This window comes from Eubalaena glacialis, chromosome 13, assembly GCF_028564815.1.
Source record: "Eubalaena glacialis isolate mEubGla1 chromosome 13, mEubGla1.1.hap2.+ XY, whole genome shotgun sequence".
Lineage (NCBI taxonomy): Eukaryota > Metazoa > Chordata > Mammalia > Artiodactyla > Balaenidae > Eubalaena > Eubalaena glacialis.
Genome location: NC_083728.1, coordinates 54,472,902 through 54,481,075, shown reverse-complemented (window position 1 = coordinate 54,481,075; position 8,174 = coordinate 54,472,902).

The following is an 8,174-nucleotide window of genomic DNA, read 5'->3' as shown; positions in this document are numbered from 1 at the left end:
CTGAGGCAAGGCAACAGAGAGAATCAGACAGATTTAAGAATCCGGAGCAGGCAGGGTGTGCTTGGTAACTGATTTGATGCTGGGAAAGGCTCTGGGAAGGTGGGTGATCATCGGTGAAACTGAGAGGAGAGTAGTGAAATTAATGGAGATCAAGGGACCAAGGAGGAGAAAGAGGCCTGGGAAGGAAGGGAACAGGCTAAGGTTGAGACTTGCTGAGCTTGAGCTGCCTGATGCCCACCACCGGGCATTGGAGACTAGGTCTGGAGCTCCAGAAAACTCCCATGGGAGGCATCTTATATTCTCCCAGGTATACAGATAGAGCTTGGTTTTGATTCAAGAGATCGAAGACGATTGTAATTCCAAAACAATGGAGCAATACACGTTCAGAAGATGTGATAAAAGCATGAAAGCTAATCTGGCCGCTGAAAAAGATACTCTCCTCCCCCCACCATGCCAGACCAGACTGGGATGTCTTCTGGGTTTTTTTAATTTGTTCTGTTTTGTTTGAGGGTGTGTGTGTGCACAATTTTCTTTGCTTGCTGTTGTGGTCATCTAGCTATTAGCTGAGTATCTTCTCCCAAGAATGTATTTAATTGCTGGGACCTGGTATAGACTTCTTAACCACTGGGGTGAAATTTTATGTTTGCCTCCAGGTAAGAAAAGTTGGTGACAAGGGGAAAGGGTAGAAAGAAAGCAATTACAAAACAGCGTTATGAAATAAGTTGCTCTTCTCCTTCTCTCTTGGTTGGACCTATCAGGAGAGCGGTTTGATATCACCGTGCAGTGTGTACACTGAACAAAACTAAGGAGTACAATTTACATCTTAGACCTTGTAGAAATGAATATCTATTAGGAAAAATTTCAGGAAAAGCAAAATGCCTTGAGGAAGGGGGCATCTTTTTCTAATTTGCACAAAAATGCTATCGGGCTAGCAGAAGCTTTCTTTTCCTGTTGAAGATGGTTCACTGGTGAGATATGTAAGAACAGTAACATATATTCATTTCACCAAGACATTAGAAGGCTGAAAGGAAACACAATCCATTCATTCTCAAGTTGCTGGAATCCTACTATAGATACCAGCCTGGAATTCAGTCTTTAGCCAGAACAAACACAATTTAAGATATAATCAGGGTTAAACTCTTGTTACAGTCAAATGCAATGTTCTTTAACCAGAAGAGAATGTGCAGCATCTCCAGCTTCTGCTTTTATCTTGCGGAGGTGAAGGGCGCTGGAAGATGCCTTGACTCGAGTTCTTTGCTAGGATTCTTGTATCGGTTCCTTAAGTGAAAGATGTTTTCTTACATGAACACATGGCTTCATCCGTTTGTGCTGCCAAAAAAAAAATACTGCGTGACTTAAACAAGTTATTTCCGACAGTTCACTAGGCTGGGAAGTCCAAGATCAAGGCCCTGGAGTGTGGCCTTGTCATGATTTCCATCCTCTTCAATGGTATCCATACTTAAAATACAATGACATATTTCAATCTCACAAACATTTGGAACGATACAAGATCAGTGGATTCCTCTGAGGCGGCGGTCACCTCGGTTGTTCAGGGGATGGCTGGTCTGGACAGCTGAGCCCTGACTGTTGAGCTGCTGGCCTGTGCCCGGTCTCCGCCTGGATGGCCAGAGGCCTACAGGGAGGGAATGGCTCCCCAAGTAGAGGGTGCCCCCTGCTGTTCAGTGGTGCTGAGGCCACTTTGAGAGTAGGGTTGGGGCTTCCAGTGGATGGGGGGTCTCAGGTCAAAGGTCAGAGCACCCTGGACTTTCCTGGAAAGGCCCTGCGAGGTGATTAGTTCAAACCCACGTATTACAGATGGAGAAACTGAGGCCCAAAGAGGTCAAATGTCTTGGCTGTGGTCCCAGCTGGTTAAAAGCTGGATTTCCTGACCTGTGCCACCCATCAAGGGGAAATGGAACTCACAACTCCAGTCTCTTTTGCCTTTTTAAAACCTAAGAACAATTACTGATAAATTTACTGTGCCCATTTCTTATGATTGATACCTTCAACTTCCTATAATGTGAACTATTCACATTTTCAATGCATGATTTAAAAAAATCAAATGATTTAAAAAATCATTCATTTTGTTTGGATCCCAAAGGCTCCCCAGGAAGGAATTTCCTTAAGAATGAAATAGAGGCCTGCCTCTTTCTTTCTTTTCATTTTTTTCATATTTTATTTATTTTAAATTTTATTTATTTATTATTATTTTTGGCTGCGTTGGGTCTTTGTTGCTGCACGTGGGCTTTCTCTAATTGCGGCGAGCGGGGGCTACTCTTCGTTGCAGTGCGCGGGCTTCTCATTACGGTGGCTTCCCTTCTTGCGGAGCACGGGCTCTAGGCGTGAGGGCTTCAGTAGTTGTGTCATGCGGGCTCTAGAGCGCAGGCTCAGTAGTTGTGGCGCGTGGGCTTAGTTGCTCTGTGGCATGTGTGATCTTCCCGGATGAGGGCTCGAACCCGTGTCCCCTGCATTGGCAGGCGGATTCTTAACCACTGCGCCACCAGGGAAGTCCCGAGGCCTGCCTCTTTCTAGCCTAGCCATTTCTTTCATTGTCTTTCTCCATAGGCCTCAGGTTTTTTTAAAGCTACCAAACAAAGTGCATATTTAGAGGAAACGTGTTTTCTCACTTTCAGAGGCACAGACACCCTGCCATGTATGAGATGTTACAGTACTGACTGATATTACCAAATGAAATTCGACGCGTGAAACACTTCAAACAGTGACTGGGACTGTGTGGACTTCCCGAAAATGTTAGCTATTAGGATTGTATCATCACAGCCAAAAGCCAAGGGGAGAAGGGTATTTTTGTCGGTCTCTGCTGCCTTCTGGAAGATTAGTGTATCGCTTCTATTTGATACCTTGAAATACTGAAAAAAAAATCTTAAGAGTTCAAAGGATCTTGGTATCTTTGACAGCAGGTACAGACACAGGTATGTGAGGATGCCCGGAGGCCCAGCAGCCCCACCCTGGGGCTGACCGCTGTAAGTCACTGAATCTCCCACCCTGGGGATAACTCTGCTCCTTGATCTAGTCTGTAGATGTGTCTACCTTGGTATGAAAGGCTTGCCTTGTGAAACCCTCCAAACTTGACCACTTGGCTAAAACTAACGTTTCCTGTAAACTATTTTTTTTTTTTTGGCCGTGCCACGCAGCATGGCTTGTAGGATCTTAGCTCCCCAGCCAGGGATCGAACCCGTGCCCCCTGCAGTGGAAGGGCAGAGTCCTAACCAGTGGACCACCAGGGAATTGCCTAAACTAATTCTTTTCCAGATATATATCTGGAGTCTAGTAAAGGTGTGTTGAATGTATGCAACTGCTTGCTAAAGCCACAGGCTTCTCAAAAAAAAAAAAAAAAAGCTAATTCCATTTATGTGGAGTTCTAGGACAGGAATCACTAATCTAGCGATTGCCTTTGAGGCTGTGGGGATGAGGATTTAGCTGGAAGGGGCACAAGGGAACTTCCTGGAGTGATGGGAACATTCTGTATCTAGAGAAGGATTTGGGTTTCATGGGTGTCTGCGTTTGTCAAAATTTATTAAATGGTACTCTTAAGATTTGTGCACTTCACTGTAAGTAAACTTAAAAAATGGACTGTAAACAAATATTGAACTTTAGCTAATGACCTGCGTGCTGAAGTGCTTAGGGGTGAACTGATGTCTGTGACTGTGAAATGCATCCAAAAATTCGATGGACTAATGGATGGGCAGTTAGAGAGGGGTGTGACAAAAAATATATATGTATATGGTAAAATAGTAACTGTGATGGGCGTCTGGACATTCCGATTCTTCCAATTTTTTGTGTTAGAAAATTTTCACAATAAAATGTTGGGAGGAAAAGAATTAAGATAGATGCAGTCATTTATTATCTCTAATGTTACTCCAGCTTATTCAACTTTCAAGATTCTACTTTGGAAAAGGACATTTGTTACAGTTCTAACCAAAGAAGTCTGCAGAGTGGAGAGCTGGTACCTCTCTGGTCCTTTGTCTAGTAACACGGCCAGACGGTAGTTACTTGCAGACGCATCCCTCTCCCCTATAGTCTGTGCTGCTGGAGCGGGGAATGCAACACATTCACTTAATGAGCCCTGCGAGTGGTGTGTGGTGGGCACTTCATTAATGTGTGGAAAGAGCAGGGTTTGGGGGCCAGACAGGGGTTCAGATTTGGATTCTGCAACTTACTGGCTGCTGCCAGCTCTGTTTCTGTGTCCCCATGCACAAGAAGGGGGGAATCTCCATTTGGCTGTTCTGAAGGTTCAAGAAGGTAATGTGGGCAAAGCACAGTATCTGGCTCCTGAGAAGAGCTTAAAAAAATAGTAGCCTATACCTGAAATTGAGTCATACCTGGGTCATCGGGCCCTCGTGGAACTATTGGAGACCAAAATCCCAAAGGAACCACTAGGTTCTCATCTAGACTGAGATATCTTGTCAACCCATTTCCAGGACTGACCTCATTCAGCTGCTCCTTCTGTAGTTCGCTTTATCCACACCCTCCTGTCATTTACAAGGTGCTTCCAGGGGACTGACAACTGCCCATGGGCCCCGCCCGGCCTGGAGCATCTCCCTTCCTGGGAGCTCAGGTCCCCGAGTCACAATCTGCATCTTGTCTGAATCCCCAGCATTTTCAAGTTTGAAGACGCTAGTCTACATTAGATGAGTTTTCTGATGACTCCCAGTTGTTCGCTGGTAATAAATCTCATTTGTCTTTACCAGGGCTTTACTCCTGTATATTACTTCTTATTGTCCCTAATTTCTTCCTTCTTCAGGATCTGCTCTTCCCTGATGCTGGCATTATTGTCATTTAAAAAAAAAAAAAAATCTGATCATGACGCTCAGTCTTTTCTTTTTTTTTCTGGTTTGCTTGGGACCTACCCAGTTTTTTTATTGTTTTTTTTAAAATTTTTATTGGAGTATAGTTGATTTACAATGTTGTGTTAGTTTCTGCTGTACAACAAAGTGAATCAGTTATACATATACATATATTCACTCTTTTTTAGATTCTTTTCCCATATAGGTCATTACAGAGTATTGAGAAGAGTTCCCTGTGTTATACCGTAGGTCCCTGTTAGTTATCTATTTTATGATGCTCAGTCTTGCTTAACTATGAATATGGTTAAAAAGTTAACTTATTGGGCTTCCCTGGTGGCGCAGTGGTTAAGAACCCGCCTGCCAATTCAGGGGACACGGGTTCGAGCCCTGGTGGGAAGATTCCACATGCCGCAGAGCAGCTAAGCCCACGCGCCACAACTACTGAGCCTGCGCTCTAGAGCCCGCACGACACAACTACTGAAGCCCTCACGCCCAGAGCCCGTGCTCCGCAACAAGGGAAGCCACCGTAATGAGAAGCCCGTGCACCGCAACGAAGAGTAGCCCCCGCTCGCCGCAACTAGAGAAAGCCTGTGTGCAGCACAACAAATAAATAAATTAATTAATTAATTAACTTATTAAGGGACAATCGGCTTTTCTGAAAATATTAAATATATGGGTACCTGGATGCATTATTTAAATTAAAAAATAATATATCAATGAAGTTCCTTTTCTCAGTAATTAGATATTGTGCTGTTATGACTTTATAAGCTCACCAATGGACAGGATTGAGTACGGACACCTCAGCCAGGCAGGCGGGGAAATCCACGGAGCCCTCGCCTCCATCATCATTCCTGCCTCCTGTCACCCGCCCCCTGCCCGCTTCGTGCTCCATTCTCCGAGCTCTCCCAGTCCTCTGCATTTCCGAATGGCTCTGGTGATACTGGGATCAGGGGTTTGAGCATCCATGTCTCATTGCTACCTGGAAATTCTGTATTTTCTCTTTTAAGATAGCATCCTATTTAAATGCCTAGTGCTGATTGTAAAATCATAACTTGGTAACCATCACATTAAAGACTGGTTTAGGCAAGAATCATCAATGGATGTATGGTCTTAAAGTGTCTCCCCAGATATGGTCTTCGGTACAAGGCAGAAATCGAGCAGCACCAGATGTGATGCCCTGTGAAGGACACAATTCCACTCAAGTCAGTGCTGGATCCAACCATGTGGGAGCCTCAGGCAAACCCCAGTAAGAAATGGTCAGCTACCAAAAAGAAGTCCCGGCCCTTCAAGAATGTTGTCACAAAAGACAAAAACACAACTGTGAAATACTCCAGATTAGAGGAAGTTAGGGACATGACAACTAAACTCAAATCCTAGACTGGATCCTGTGCTAGAGTGGGGGCATGTTATAAAACACACTCTTGGGTCAGTTGTCAAACTGGAGTATGGATGGCAGGTTATGTAAAATATTGCATCAGTGTTAAATTTACTGAACCAGGTAACTACTGTGGTCGTGTAAGAGAATGTCCTTGTTCTTAGGAAACATGCATCGACATAACTAAGGGTCTATGGTGTGTGCAACTTACAGATGGTTCAAAGAAGAAAAAGGAGAGAGAGAGAGAGAGCGCGTGCGCGTGCTTGCTCACTTGGACAAGTTAGAGAGAAACCCTGGAGGAAAATGTTAGCGATAAGTGAATCTGGTAAAGGCAGTATTGGTGTCCTGTGCACTATTTTTGCAACATTCTGTAAGCTTAAAATTATTTCCAAATAAAAGTCTAAAGTTTAAAATATGTATTTTTACAAATTAAAAAAAAACACATTCAACTCAATGGCATGTTTCTCTAAGCAAAGGTAAATCACACACTACCAATAACAACACACACCTATTCTCAACTGTACAAAAACATGCAGACCTACCCTGGGGAGATGTGGAAAATCACGTCTTTGTTGTCAGGTCCATTCCTAAGGCAAAGGTCAGCTCTCCCTCTCTTGCCTTTTCTGCATCAAGGGTTTAAGCTGCTCAGTAGGTCAGTTTTAAGTTGTAAGGGAAGCCATAATCACCCAGTGATACCAGGTGGCTGTTATTCTCCAGCACCACCCCTCAGTATGGGTTCTTCGGAGCAGGACTCCTCAGCCTTCACACCTCTTAGGTGAAATCCACATCCACATCCCTGAAGAGCAGTGTGAACTAAAAAAAAAAAAAAAAAAAAAAAGCACAACCTAAAAGTTGAGAATGATATTCTACTCGGTGGACATCCTGAGGATTTAAGCCCGGGAGACAGCCTCTCAGATGGCTCTGAGAGAGTGTTCCATAGAGGTAAGGGAGGAGCCAGGATATATAGGAGTTTTTGAAGAAAAAACAAACAAACCAGGTAGCCAGAACATCGAAGATTCCTGTTATTTAAAGAAAAAACAGACATCTCCAGTTAATGAATTTAGCGCTTTTCTATGTATGGGAAGATACAAGAGTCTAGGCTCATTGAAATCATTCCTTTGATATGCACACAACTACCTAGGGCCAGTACCCTTTTTTCTCCATCCTGAATCCCCTCAGGGTGTACAGTTGGGAGGGGCTGCAGTGGCCACAACAGCCTTTGTTTACTGATAGGGCAGGTGACTTCCTTGACTTTCTTTGTCCACATAGCTAATGTGGACTAAGAATGCCACCTGCCCGATCAGTAAACAAAGGCTGTTGTGGCCACCAAGGCATCAGCCACTGCAGCCACACCTCGCCCCCCCCCACCCCGACGGTGCACCCTGAGGGGGCTCAGGATGGGAAAGAACAGGATACTGGTCCCAGATAGCTAAGGTGTGTAGCAAAGGAATGATTTGAGTGAACCCAGACTCTTGCATCTTCCCATACGTAGAAAAGCACTAAATTTATTAACTTGATGTCTGATTTTCTTTATTTAACAGTAACCTTTTGATGTTCTGACTACCTGGTTTTCGTTGCAAAACTCCTATATATCCTGGCTCCTCCACTCCCTCTTCGGAGCAGTCCCTCAGAGCTAACTGAGAGGCTGCCTCCTAAGATTGAAGTCCTCAGAAAGTCCGCCTGATAAAACATAATTCTCAACTTTCAGATTGTGCATTTTCAGTGGACACTAATTTCTTGGTGAATGACTAGTCGTAGGGTGGGGCAGAGAGGGATGTGGAGAGAGGGTCCAAGTCAGACTGGGCACTTTCTCCAGGGCAGGGGCTGGAGAATGAATGGAATTCATTACGAACAAGGCAGCTTCCGGGCAAGAAAAGGGGATGGATTCAGCCTCCAGGAGCTAAAAAGGAATTTTAGGAAATTCTTGTTTCTCCCTGGCTTTCCGGGCCATGTGAACATTTTCTTGGTCTTCTTAGAGGACAAAATTTCAGAAA